Below are 15283 nucleotides of genomic sequence, written 5' to 3'. Positions count from 1 at the left end.
CTTCATAATTACTCTCCAGAATTACTTAGCTCTAAAGGCATCACCACAAAGTCTGTGCTTTTCATGTTCTTACAATAATGCATTATCAGGTCTGTATTCATAAAGCCTTGCTCAGGGATTGAAATGAATCTTTATGCAATACTTGTCCTTTGAACAAATTCTCAGTTTTGTACCTATTTCTCAGGCTTTAGGGTTGGGGACCGAGTGGGTTCTGGGAGTAGTAGATATGAGAAGCCCTCTGTTTCCACTGTGCACACAGGAGTTTCCACACATCTAAAGGCTAGAAGACTTCACCACTCCATTTTCAAAACCAGCCCTGCTTAAGTTGAAATAGTAATGAAATTTAAGGAGTTTCCACAAGGCCTGGACACTCACCTGCCATCCTAAACTTATGTCAGACTTGGACCACTGGAGCAAGGAAGGGCAGGCCTAGCCAATAAGAATGGACTCTTGGCTTCAACATAAAAGAAGAAAGGGATAGAAGGCTAAGATGGTTTGGAGGGGAAGGTAGTTTCAGAGAAGATTACCATGTCAGAGCAAGGCTTTCATGGTGCATAGTGACTCTCCTAAAGCCGAAGGTCAAGGCCCTCGGTAATCCAACACACTGGCTATCTCCAATTATTCAACATCCCAAAACTTCTTTTGGCCAGACTCATTTCACTCTTGTGCACACAAATCTCTCACCACCACTGTGATTCTGCTCATGGCTTCTGCTGCCTGCAATGCCCTTTTCCAATACTCAAATTCTACCTCCTCCAGAGAGATTTTCCTTTCCTGCTAGCCCCCAATAATCTCTTACCTCTCTGAGACAACTCCATACATTTCACTTATAAATTCATCATCCCTATCTCTCTTCTGTTGCTATCTTCAAGTGTCATTGACATCGTTTATGGTCACTTAAATTTGCATTGTGGATGTATCTTCTTTACAAATGTTAAGTTCCTTGAAGGCAAGGATCTTATCATATTATTCTCACATCTCTCACAGCATCAACAATACTCAATAAATGTCTTTATTAGCTTCAGTTCATTTGCATCACACTCAGACTTTACCGATTATTTGCCTTCCTGGGGAAAGCCAGAGTAACAATCAGTGGACTTGTGACTGAGCCTCTTTAACAACAGTGCTTAGTTTATCTATTAATTGGTGCTATGATTTTAGGAGTTGCATTTGTTTTCTTACTCCTACATTCTAACTATGCCTGCTGCCAGAATGTGCATAGTAAATTGGTGTGTGTGTGTGTGCGTGTGTGTGTGTGTGTGTGCGCGTGTGTTTAAACTGAGAGCTGACTTGCTCTCTACTCTCTGTGAAAAGGGGAATTAGTCATGGTTACTGAAAAGAGGGGAACATATTCAAAATAAATATCAGTGCATGAGATTGCTTTTCACTCAAAATCTGAACACCCACATGAGATTGAATTTGTAAATATTTACTGTAACTTATGGCAAAAAATATTGGCTTCCTAAGCTATATTGCTGCCAAAATATTTCTTTCCCACATGCCTGCCCAATGTTCTGGCCTGTGGCTCCAGGCAACATACCCTCTGTCTTAACTTAACATCCTAGCATTGGTAAAGCTTTAAGTGGACTTACGAAGAATGTGGAAGAATAAAAAGAAAAGAGGGAAAAAGGGAGAAAGAGAGAAAGAGAGAAAAAGAAAAAATAAGAAACTTAAAGAATTTACAAAGCAACATAACTAACAATAAAAGTACTATTTTTCATGATGTCTGAAGTCTACTATATGAGTTAAGCAAACCATCACCCTAACAAGCGCAAAAATTTTAGAAAGAGCCTGAGCAAGGTTGACAAATCCCAAAGCTGACAAGTTCACAGTTCACATAGGCTTCATCTGCTCATAAAGGCACCCATTATCCCCACTACACTCTAGGCCACAGACTTATTCTCAAGATCTCATCAGGACCATCATGGTAGAACTCAGATTATCACTGAGGCCACCCAACTCAGAGGCCAGTTGCCTATGGTTCACCTGTCTTCTTGTTCCTGACTCATGTGAACAATCTTTATTTTCATGTTGAATCAACTCGGATTCAGTACTTCGTATTTTTTTGAGTTCCCAAAGAAATTCACTAACAGAACCATACGGGAGCAGTATCGTCTTCACCAAAGATGTTATAGAAGAGTGAGGGAGAGCTAGGTAGGTTGCATTCCATATTCACAATTAACAATTTATCCCATTAAGTATTTCTGTTTTACTGAAGGCCTTTGCTTGGCCACTTGACCACTGTGAATTATTCTCTCTACTCCTCCCCCAGTAAAGCCCATCTCATGCTGCAGGCACCACCAGCACAAGGGTTATACCAGAGAAGGGACTGGAGAGGAACCCCCACACCACCTTTTAGTCCCTCCAGGGTGACTGGTCTGCATTAACCTAAGTGATCTCTGTTGGATGGGATTTTAGGCCATGGGGAGATATCTGGGGACTTATTCTTTCTGCAAAAAAAATCAAACAGCCCAGAATCTTCTGCCCATCCTTCTACCGTAGCCTCAATAAGACTTAAAGCCAGGTAAGCCTTGCCTCCAGATTATGGCAGAGGCCATACCAGAGGGAGTAAATGTTGAGTAAGATTTCCTTTGGAGTACTGCCTTCTCCAGACCCCCTTGTATCCTGTGTCCAAGGGCTCAGGGGCTGCAACTGAATTCTGACATCACCTCATGTTTCCAAATCTCCAAAGGCATTTTTTCTATTTCTCCCCACTCTTCATCAGCAGTCCCTCCTTTTCACACACATCCCCAGCCCTCTCCCTTTACAACAGGTTAAGCTCCTTATTTTCTGAAAAGTTAACTCTTCCTTCTTCCCCTAGGGGAAGAAAAGGGCCAGGATCTTATGAATAACAGGACAAGCCCTCCCAGCTGGACTGGAGGCAAGGACTCCTGAGCTGGCTAAAGAGATTCAGAGTGTGGAGAACAGACTCTCTCCTTCCTCTCTGCACAGTCCTTCTATATCTACCTCCCAGCCTGCCCTGACTCCTTACAAGAGTGGACGGTATGAAAAAGGATCCACTATATAATTTGCAGGCTGAGTGTAAAGGGAAAACGTGGGGTCCCTTGTTCAGAAGTTATTAACAATTTCAAGACAGTGACATCAGAGCATTAAACCAAACACAGGCTCTCTGGAGCAGGGGACCTATGGGCCTAAACAGCTTGCACACTCAAGAAGTTGGTCCTTGATATGAAAAGTTACAGGAATTGTAGCCATTTACATGAAATGTGTGCCATTTGTGGTCAATTACTGTGCAGTGTAATAATAATTATGCATTTCATAATTATGTAAGTTAAAATATGTAATAATTACATAAACACTGCTTTGTAATCATACAATGCAAGGCATTGTTTTTACTAGGCACCAGATTTACTTTGTTAAATGGCATATTGATTACAGAACCAAACCCTGTTCATATGCAGACAGTTTTGGGGTGGGGGTGAGGGGCTGTGGCAGTTCCTCCACTTACAAATTTTAATTTGAAGAGGCTGTGAATGATGTGACCCAAAAGGCATTGCCGTAAACAACACCAACCAAGACCAGCAATAGTGGATTTCAGAGCTGAAAATAAGTCTCCTTCCTTCCATTTCATTTAGGATAAACGAGCTAATTGAAATTATACTTAATTATACATTAAGAAAGGTGGTTCCTAGAATTTGGGGTTTTATAAATGAATGAAATTTCCAAGAAATTTAGGAGATGGACAATTTAATTCTGCCACGTAAGGACATCAAAAAGAAAGCATCATTTCAAAAAGAAAGGACATTTTAAACAAAAAGATTCACAAGAATATGATTTTAAAATAAACGCAATCCTTTAAGGTAAATGAATTTAGTGTTATAAACAACTTACATCATTGATGTTCTTCCTCACTTAGCCACAAGCAGGTGCAGACTTTTCCTCTATCCTCAGCATGATCCACAGATGGACATTTATGGATCGTGGGTCAAAAGGTCCGCGGCTACAGGAATGCCTATAAGGAGAATTGAAGTATCACTTTGCTTTAACGTGAATGATTCCTGAAGAATCACAGCCAGTAGTTTGCTTTGGGAGAACAATCCATTTTGATTTTGTCATCCGGACGTCAATGTCTCATCCCTCAGCCCCCAGCTCCATTTCTTAGAGATTTGGTTAAACCTAGCCCAAACCCCAAATCAATGTCTTTGGACCCTCAGAGCACCTGTGCCTTGCTTTTCTTTGCCTCTCTGCCCCAGGATTCATGTGGAATCACTCTGGTTCAAGTCCATCCATTGGTTCCATTTTAAAAAATCTATTCAGTACAAGCTCTTCAGGATTTGGACAACTTTCACAGAGAGCTTTTGGGCTTGTGGTCTTCAGCCATCTTCCTCAGCCCACCTCCATTCTCCCCTTCCCTTACTGCTCTGGGACTTCAGATAGATCTCCTTCCTCCTGGAGAACACTTCTGCCCTGAAGCAAATCCCTTGAGTACTTAGTAGTACTTTGTGTCTAACACAATGGGGTTTCCAAACCAATGGGACTTCCTCCTTAAAGAAATTCTGGTGGATTTAATGTGTGTCCCCCCAACTGCCACCTTCACTCATTTCCTATCATTAACTAATACCACAGAACTTACTGATCTGCCCTGGTTATTTAGCAGTGCATGAATTCATCCGAGGGCCTGTACATACCATATAATATAATCTATTACCCTGTGTACTTTGCTAGCATTCCACGTCTATCTGTCTTGCCCCTCTATTGGGTTGTAATGTTTCTGTGAGTCAGGGTAGTAATTCTTACACCTCTAATCGTTCACTCAGCAAGCAAGCCTTTGGGTGTCTTCATGTGCCAGGTACACTAAATACAATGGCAACACTTGCCCTTGAGAAGTTCATGGCTTAGGAAGGGGCAAAAGCAGATATATACACACAGATGAATTACAATATGCTGTGGGAAGTGCTATAATAGAGATGTGAACACACTGTATAGGAGCCCAGAAGAGGAAAATTTAACTCTACCCAGGAGAGTTGGAATAGGCCTCTGCAGGATGCATCAGAGTTCCTAGAGGAAGGGCATTCCAGACAGAAGACCAGAATATGTAAAGGCACAGAGATAGGAAAAGGCAAGTTATGTATTGAAAATCTAAAAAGTTCAATGTGATGAGGGCATGAAGCTCCCAGAATGGATGTGAAAGAAGTAAGGAGAGGTTGTCAGGACAGACTACAAAAAAAGCCTTCTAAATTCCTCATAGCTCCTAGCCTACTGCTGGATACAGTCTGTGCTTAAAAAATAATAATAGTGTACTTCTGTAGAACACTTGACCATCTTCAAAGAATTTTTACATTCATGATCTTTGTTCTCACAACACTGTAGATAAGCACCTCCCCTCAGCTTACAGATGATAAAATTGAGCCGTGGAGTGTTTTAGTGATGTGCTTCAAGTACTCAGCTAAGTAATATCAGGTGAGACTCTAATCTACTTAGCTCTCCTAATTCTAAATCCAAAACTCTTTCCACCACCCAGATCAGAAGTGAGCGGGCCCATGGCTACCACTGTCACAAAGCCTTGTAGAGGGATATGTAGTACAATCTAATGGAAAGAGAATGAACTTTAGAGCCGTAACATCCAAGTTCAAGTCCTGGTTCTATCATGTATGACCCATGTGACCTTTGGAAAGGGAAAAAAATCTCTCAGCCTCTGCTTTGTCATCTGTCAATATTACATGAGAAGCCTTCTTCACAGAATTGTTGATGGGATCAAAGTATACAATCCCTCCATTAATTGGAAGTCACTTTACGAATGTTACAAAACTATTTTTAAGTGACCATTCCAAAGACAGAGGGAACTTTAATTGCACATTACCTTTCAAAAAATAAATATAGACTTATTTTAAGTTATACCAAATATTTTTATTTTGGCCCAAGCAGTCTGATGTGCCCTTAAAGCTATTCATTCTTCCTTATTTTTCCTGGACTGTACTTTACAGGCTCAGCTTTATTTCTAAAATGAATTATAAACTCACTTACCTATGAATCATCTGCTGTCCTCATTTCACACCACAAGGTCTATTTTTGCGGGGGGTGAGAGGGAGAGTTGACAGCGATTACAAGCTTCTGTAAGAATTTGTTATTTGCTCAGATAAAATGACTCCTTTCTCTTTGGACTTCACTTTGAAAGAAATCGGTTAAGAAATGCTATTTTTATTTTCCAGGATCTTCGTAGCATTAAACTACTGCCACTAGAGTGCAGGATGTGGGAAAAGGACACTGGGAAATGCCATGCAAGTGTCAGTCAGATCTGTCAACATCCACCCCAATGATTCTGTAGACCTGTTACTCAGCTTTTCCTTCAAGTGTCTACATTCAGAAAAGCCAAGCAATCTACTAAAAATTAAAATTACCTCTGAGACCCAAATAAAAGTGAAGTAATGAGACAGACGCAGGGGTGAAAATAAAGTAAGGATCCCCCCATGATATATCAAAAATCATATGGTCTGATTTTATCCCTTCCTCTCTGGGCTCCCCTCTCCTCAAACAACCAAGCAAGCCCTTCCATCAATTAGTGCCATCTAGCATGGAAAAGGGCAAAAAAAAAAAAAAAAAAAAAATCACAGTCGATATTTTCCACTGAGCTAGCCACTTTTTTTTCTTCCCTGAGGTTAATAGTGAAAGCTCTGTTTGTTTCACAATGCTTTAATTCTTACTGCTTGCAAGGAATTATTTTTGGAGGTATCATATTTTAATATAAGTTTCCATTAATCTTTCCACATGATTCCCTTGCTTTTAAGAACTGCCTTCCCAACCAGGCTCACCCAACAATGCCCATGCTTCATACACTCAGCCCTGAGACAGGCCAAACACTGTGTTCATCGCCTGGAACACGGCCCTGGAGGCTGGTCGGGAAGGAGGGAACATTTGCAAACCACGCTCAAGTGTCATGGTGGTTTTCAGCTGGCAAAAGCATCTGAACATAAGTTGCACTTTTCATGCTCATGAAGGGATTTTCCAAAAATCTAAGCTATGTTTTGAAATCTGCATTATTATAGGGTCTAGCTTTCTCCACTCCTCTTCTTTCTCCAGCTCTCTGCTTCCCAAATGGTTCAGAGGAGAACTTCTGAAAACACAGCCAGGGTAAAGACTGGCTCTTTTTGCTAAGGATTAAAACAAGAGGCTGATTAAAAGAAAAGTTGCATTATATTCTTTTTGCATTTTGATTAGCCTAATTACGCTCAATCTTGTTTACTATGTTCTCCATTCAAAATGCCAGAATTACAAAGAATGATTGCAAATGTAAGAAAGTCAGTCTTGGGACAGGAAGGCCCCAAACACACTATAACACACAGCATGGAAGGCCGCTGACTAGTACCTTTCTTTTCCCCTTCCAAATTCCAAGATCCATTGTTACATTAAAAATACATTCTTTTCCTTTTTTTTAAAAAAAATTATGTTTATGCATACTACACTTCTATCTATTACACTAGGACTTTGGAAATAGAATGACCAGTGTTTGAATTCACTCTTGTCATCTTATCAGGTTACCTAGAGCCTCTGAGCCTCCGTTTCCTCTCCTGTAAAATGATAAAGATACCAAGCTCACAGATAATATTACCATGATGATAAAAGAGAAATCATATTGACACAGTAAGTGCTCAATAAGTGAGAGCTATCATTACTATTACTATTATTACTGGTGTGGTAGGCTGTTCCATTGTGGTCTCTTCATTGAAGGACACCTCCTGGTATTCACCCCCTTGAAAAACCCCTCCCCCATTGAAGCTGCTTTTGATCAAGTGACTTGACTTGGCCAACGAAGCTTTAGCAAGTGAGACACAAGCAGAGGCTTCATAGGCACTTACACAATAAGGTTTGTTTTTGTCCAAACACTCCCTCTTGGATCCCAGCTGCCATGCTGTGAGGAAGTCTATACTCTCCTGCTGGAAAGAGGCTACCTGGAGAGGCCCTGGAGGATGAGACACCACATGCAAAGAAAAGTTATGTGGACGATAACTGAGCCGCCCCAGCTGAATTCCCACTGAATGGGACCAACACCACTGAGAGCAGAAGTGCCCATAGCTGTGTGAGAAATAATAAATCATTGTTGATAAATAACTGAAACACCTGAGAAGGAAAAAGAAAACAGATTTAGATGTTCCACTCAACTGATGAAGACTGCAGGTCAGAAAACCCATACGTTGAGTCAATTACTAATCATATGACTGTGGGCAAATGAATTGTCCTCTCTAAGCCTCAGTCTGATCATCTAGGCATGAATGTAATAGTAGTTACCTCATAGGATTATTGTGTGGATTAAAAAGATGATCCATATAAAACATTTAGTTCAGTGCCAGGCTCACAGCTAGACTTTAAAAAGTAAAAACGATATCATTATTTTCCTTGAAGTAGAAACAGAAACAGCGCAATTTTGTTGGAAGTACTGGGATATCTTGTTAATAATGAGTTGGCAGAGAGCACTGCCCAACTTTGTGACCCACTCTGAGCCGCTAGAGGAGCCAGCTGTCGATGATGTCAAGGTCATCGCCGCGAAGGCAGCTGAGTCAAACGACCTACAACTGGGTACCCTCTCTTTTCCTTTACTTTAAATATTGACTTTGAGTTTTCACAGGTGCTTTAAATTTACTCACTGGGCCCTTTTATGCAACCACCTGTCCTCACTTTTCTTTTACACGGGGAAGAAGAGGCGATGCTAACCTCAGCAAACCTGATTTAGCTCCAGAAATCCAACCCAGGAGAGAAAGAACGTGCACCACTCTTTTAACCAGAAATGAGAAGAGTTCATCAAGGCAAACACACCAAGACCAGGTTCAGGAAGACTTAGCTCGCCAGGCACCATTAGAGCAGTCAGCCCAGTTTCAGTTTTCACCAAAGGCCAGGATTTTACAAAAATCCAAGCATTCCTGGAACCACCTAGCCAACAGGAAGGGGAGTTGAGTGTCTGTGTTAAAGCAGAGAGGTTATTAGCAAATGCAGTCAGTGAATGTTAGAAGGCACCTAAAAGATGTTATTTTAAAAGAAACCAGGCTTGAGTAGGGGTAGTCATAAACCTCAAACATCTGTTCCAAGGCCCATAACCCCACACATCTTTAGAGGAAGACATAGTATCACCTTTGCTGGCAGGACAACTTTGCTGATAAGGAAAGATTGAATGTTTTTTAGGCAAAAAACACACTATCTTCCAAGTGATTTGGAAGCTTTTCAGAGGGGATTGGTGAAATGGGTTCTCTCAGAATCCTAGGACTGGAAGGGATTATTGAGTTGATATCCACTGCACTTATCTTGTTTGGAATCCTTTAAATGCTTCAGAATTTAATGATGGCCAACTCCTCCCTCTGTGTAATTTCTTCTGATCCTATGACAGTTGGGCAGGCTGCTGGACCCTGAGGACTCTTGGCCTACACTGTTTCTCTGGGGCAGCTCCTCTCTTCTTCTATCTGCCTGGTGGTGTCTGTGCTCCTGCCCTTGTTCATTTGGCCCAGAAGATCCCTTCTTATGTCTGCAGATAAGCTCGGATACACTTCCTGACATCCCAATCAACTTCCTCGAGTGCAGAGATTGCCCAGGGAACTTTTGCTTAATTCATTTCCCAAAGTTGTCCAAAACACTCTCAATATAGCAAGTGAAACGGGGAGATGTAACAGGGCCAGAAAAAAAAATTACAGAAAGGCTGGTGCCACGAAGAAGCCAAGACTCTATGAAAAGGGCCAGATGATGTGGCCATGCAAAGGACAGGGCAAAAGCCTAAGAGAAGCAAAGGAAAAGACTGGCAACCAATGGCAAGGCAACAGAAGCAGGAAATAGACATCACTGAAGGCTGAAAGAGAGCAAGGCCACCCCTTTTTCTGCCCACCTCCTTGTCCAAGCCCCTGGCAACAACTCCCTGGACCAAGTTCCTGCCAGCTATACTACCAGCATTCACACACTAGCCACCAATCCTCTGCTTCCAGTTGTAAGAGAATGTTAGCTGAAGCCTCCTTAGATTAAAAGCCAGGCTGCAGGTATATGACTCCCAGATGTGGAACTTATGGTAGAACTGTCGACTTGGATCATTTTAAAAATGATCTCCCCAGGAGTGCTTTCTGGAAGGGGCATGGTGACCGCAGCTGGAAAGGCTACTAGAAACTACAGTTAGTGGGATGCCGCAGGAGAATCTCTCAAGAAGCCAGTGCTAGAGGAGACAACACCAGATCACATAAGGGCCACCACGCAAGAACTTTTCCAATCCATCCTCTTCACTTCTGCTTCCTCTGCCTCAGCTGAGGCCATCAAAGAAAGCCCAGTAAACACAGAAGAAGGCAGGGACTCTCCCCTCCCCACTTCATACATGTATCCACACTGTCAGCCAAGGGAAGCTGATGTGGGGTTCTAGGAGGTGAGCGGCCCAAACGAAAAAATGCACGAGGAGTTGCCATACCGCCGGACAGACTTCAGCCAGAGACACCATGGGGTTAACAACACTTCATTGCCACAGGGAGGTGCGCGCCTATGATGCATATGTCCCGCTTTTATCTGTTTTTCTGCCAGCACATGCACAGTCTGAGTTTCTTTGTTCGTTAGGCTTACGGAATATCTCTAGCACATGCGTACTTCTATATTCTTGTTCTAAATCTTGTATAATTGACACATGCGTGAAGCAATTAATTACTGCATACTACAAACACGCTCTGATCGTGGCCTTGGGTCCTATGGCCTTAACTCATCTCAATGCTCTGATCGTGGCCTTGGGTCCCATGGCCTTAACTCATCTCAAGACCAGTTCACACACACTAAAGCCAACCTGTGCAGAGGATGGCAGAGCTCCCATTCTAGTTGTGGCGATTATACAGTCTGGATATTTTAATTACAAATAAGATGTATTTTTGTGGCTAGGTGTAGTTGGAGGGCTTTCCAATTACTATCTAAGAATACCCCCCAAATAATGACTTTTACATGAGATTTCATCCAAAGGTGGGATGAAAAGTCAGGAGGAAGGAACCGAGACAGGGTTTGCTGAAGCAGTCATGAAAAAAATATTCATAATCACACGAGATCAAATGCCACTTAACTGGATACACTAGTTAGATGTTCATTGGTATAGGCAATTTGGGGTTAGCATCTCTCAGAATCAGTCTGGCTGGGGAGAGAGGAATGGAAAGACTTTGCTGAGATGGTGTGACGAGTTCTTTGCCTGCTTCACCTCTACTCCCTTATTTCCCCAAGAACTCCTGCTTACTGACCATCTGCCAGCATAACTGATATCCTGCTTTGCTAACCACCTTTAGAAATCAGAAGGTGTCAAGTTTTTTTTAAAGCTTTCCCTCAAAAGTAATTATTGGAATTTTAGAGAATTAATACAAAGATCCCTTTCTTACCTGCTCATATTCAGAACCAATAGAAAGAGATAAACTCAGGAATCAGGCAGATGGAGACCTCACTTTCATTACTGATAACGCTGTTGGAGATGGTAGCTTAGATGTAAGGACCAAATGAACATGCCAGCACTGTACCCCTAAATTAAGCTGATCCACAGCAGCACTGAACAGCCCCCAAGTGTCCCACAAGGGAATCTGCCCTGGTAAACCTCAGCACAGAGGAGCCGAGGAGACAGGGAAGCATGGTGTCTGAGGCAGTCTGGTCCAAAATCTAAAGGAGATTGGAGAGCGCTGAGCCCCTCATTCTCAGGGGTTGCTCCCAAGTTCTCCAATCAGATAAGTCACCCCTCCTCCTATGGGGAGGAGAGTGAGGGGGCAGAGGTGGTAGAAGAGCCAGGTTTCTCCCAAAGGAAACAAGGAGCAGCAAGTCAGTGTGTACCTGCTGCCCTACGGAAGTCTTACCCTTAGACCAGAGCTGGGCCTCTCTGCTGCAAGATGCAGAGGAAGTGATGGTGCAGCCTAAGCCAGCAGAGGAGAGTCCACTGAGCATCCTTGCAAAACACCACCTGGCCTCTAGGTAACAGCTTTCTTACACAGAACAGGCTGCTGCTGCGCCTTCTTGGAAGATTTGATTTCTGTGGCTCGACACCCAGCTCCTTGAGGTCTGTGGTGCCCTCTGCCACCTCTGGCCCTACATTCCTGCTGCCCACCGACTTCTACACACAGCCTGGCACAGTCAGCAGGCATCTCTGTGCCTGGGGAAACCAGGAAGGGAAGGGGTGAGGTAGCCCCTTCCCTCTGCTTCAGCCTCATTCAGAGCAGGGTTTGCCTGCTGGCCCTTCCCCTCTTGGGCCTCCTTCAGTATTTAAAACCAGCCACGTATGCCTTTCTTTGAACTGGATCCACAATAACCGTTCATCTACTTACTTGGTCAGAAGAATAATTCCTGAGAGAGGCCGGGAGGAATGATAATGTTTACTAACTAGGGAAGAAGAATTGCGAGCAGAGCTGTGTGGATTCATATTATTGGATATTTATTTCTAGGTGCCTCTAAAATCAGTAATTTTTAACTTTGGGGAAGGAGAGTGGGCAAGAGAGGAGTCGTAAGTCCTTTGGATAATGAAAGAGAGAGGCATTTTCCCTCCAAAAATGCACACACACAAAATATATGTATATAAATACATTATAAAGTATATATATATACACATATAGTATTTTATATATAACTTTATAAAGGTATTATATATTTATTATGTTTTATATATATAAAGTATTATATATGTGTGTATGAAGTTCAGACTCCTTCAAGTCTATATATGTATTCCAGAATAAGAACCTCTGCCTTAAATTATACAGAGTTTAGAAATAAATAGGACATTAAACATAGTTTGATACAAAAGAGGGGTTTCAACTGAACTGAAAAAAATTTTTGCTTTTAATAAATTGATATGCTATGATCTTTTAAAAGTTGAAATACAGATAATAAACAAAGAAAACTGAAACCATTAAAAGATAATCAAAATTTAAACTGTATCAGAAAAAGATCATTAGCTGTATTAAACTCATAGAATTTAAGCATCCTGGCAGCCAATATAAACTGAGAAACATCAAGAAAAGCAACGAATTATTGAGAACTATGTGTTGTTTTCTAAAACCCATGAAGGATACAGAAGATATATAAAACATGGTCTTTTCCCTTAAGGCGAAAAGAGTATTTTTCATCAAAAAAATTCAGAGGCTGAAGGCAAGGGCAGGAATATGTGAGGGGTCCCACATTCCTGCTATAAATGGAGGTTAGGTTCTCTAAGAGACAGTACTGTGTGATAGAGGAAAGACAGCATTACTTACAGGGAAATGCATCTAAAATACATAACAAATTTTATAAATAGGCTTTGGGGAAAATCCAGTTTGCAAAAGGGAGGGGTGTCATAATGAGTTCTTCTTTTAACAGATTAATGGAGTGCCTCCAGGGAGAGTCTCCATTCTCAGAAGCCCTCTGGAAGACAGTTGAATACTCACAGTCAATTTCTGTCTTCTTAAGTACTTCTTAAGAGTACAAAGATAGCATCATAGCCAAATTCAATCTTTCCTCAGAAGCATCAATTTCAGAATAGCTGCTGGATTTTACATTTCCCTCAGGACCCTAAAAAATCCAGTTTCAGTCCAGCTGGTCTCTTACATTCTTCAAGGGAATCCTTGGGAATACACTTTCATGATAAGCGGCTCCATCTACTCATTCCATGAGATTCGACTGCTGCTGAAAAGAGCAGTTCCCTACACATTCTCTGAAAGCCAGGGAAAGCTGACCTGCTTCTCCCTGTGACCTGAATTAGCACCTCCCCATCTCCACCCTGATTTCTCATTAAAAAAATCACTTACAAATAGGAAACAAGCCCTACTGAATGTGAAATTACCCATTAATATTTAATACTTTTTCCCATGAAAGAGCATTCTCCCAGAAATGCCTGCAGGGATACTGGTCTTTCTGGTAGAATCTGCTGCCTGTGAGCTGATGATCCAATAGCTTAAGGGGATTTCAAGGTACCAGCAAGGAAATCACAGGAAAGAGCAGGGATTCAGCTCTGCTTGAAACCACTGGTTCTCAAGGTTGGCTGCACATTAGAACCATCTGGGGAATAGTTAAAACTACTGATACTTAAGGGCCAGTCTCCAAAGTTTCAATTTAATTGGTATAACTTTTAAAAGTCCCTCAGCATTGGGTTTTTAAAAATTCTACAAATGATTCCAATGTGCAATAACATTTTGAAAATCACGACTCTAAATTCTTTTCACTTACAGAAGCCATTAATTTGCTAATTATTAATTGCCTGAGTCCTCACTCAAACATAATGATAAAGTTAGCCCAGGCCAGACATTAGCTGCTGATAGTAGAAGCTGCCTTCTAGTAAATGTTTCTACTTATGACACTGATTTTTTTTTTTTTTAATAAGTCAGTCCCTTCACTAAAGGGCCAACTACACAATTCCTGATTCAGATTCTAACTTGATTTTGGCAGACCATTGAAATTCTCTCTCATTGCATTCTTCAAATTTGGAATGGTTTGCATTACAAAAAGATTCTCTATTTCGCAAAGGAATTCCTGCAAGTTTTCCTGAAAGTACACTTAAAAATAAAATCTGATTTGCATTAACTCGTAAATTAAGCTCTGGCCCTTTGTGATGGTGATAGTTTATACAGTCCCTGACATTGGCAGAAGTGGCTTTCAAGACATTAGTTTGTTCTCACTCTAAGGTCTGATCAACACTTCCTTTGTTAATTCTGCTGCCCAGAAAGCTGTGGTGAGTGATAAGACCTTCGGAAATCACTGAATAGTTTGCCCAGCCCTCTATTTCCTAAACATACATGGATATAATTAAAAAGCAACTCAGCTGATAGTTTATTTTGCTAGGGAAGAATCTAGCCCAAGTTATTCATTCATTAGTCTTCATGAAAGGTTCTTGAGCCATTTAAATGAATTCTGCTCATCAGATTATGATAGCAGAGATCAATCCACTTGCATGCTTTTTGAACTTACACTGATGTTCTTGCCCAGCATAAATCTGAAAAAGATTACTTGGGGGAAAACTTATTAGATGACAGAATTACCTCATAAAGAAGGGATAGCAAGATGCCCACATAAATTCAAAATTACAATATAGCAACTGAGGACCCAGTTTGGGTCATATCTATACACCAAACTGGTCTATAAATGCAGCCCCTAAATAACAAATTTTTCTCTTACCAGCTATCTCTATCTCTATGTCTATCTACAGAGATACTCTCCACATATCCCCATACTCTGGTATCTTAACCCTTTTGATCTAGTATTGGGTTGACAGATTTAGCAAATAAAATACAGGATACCCAATTATATTTGAATTTCAGATAAGCAATGAAAAAAATTTTAGCATCAATATATCCCAAATATTGCATATATTTTACCTCAAGACCCTAGCCCA

General features: G+C 41.3%; 1 long non-coding RNA gene across 1 annotated transcript in view; it reads right to left on the bottom strand.

Moving 5' to 3' along the window:
- Window positions 1–15283, bottom strand: part of LOC116668936 — a 291619-nt gene that overhangs the window by 222785 nt on the left and 53551 nt on the right. The window contains exon 2 of the long non-coding RNA XR_004326233.1: window positions 3853–3973. This is a non-coding gene — a long non-coding RNA (uncharacterized LOC116668936). The remainder of the gene's footprint in view (window positions 1–3852; window positions 3974–15283) is intronic.

Source organism: Camelus ferus, chromosome 15, assembly GCF_009834535.1.
Source record: "Camelus ferus isolate YT-003-E chromosome 15, BCGSAC_Cfer_1.0, whole genome shotgun sequence".
NCBI classification, from domain to species: domain Eukaryota; kingdom Metazoa; phylum Chordata; class Mammalia; order Artiodactyla; family Camelidae; genus Camelus; species Camelus ferus.
The sequence above is the reverse complement of the archived record's forward strand: the minus strand, read 5'-3'. Positions and strand labels throughout refer to the sequence as shown.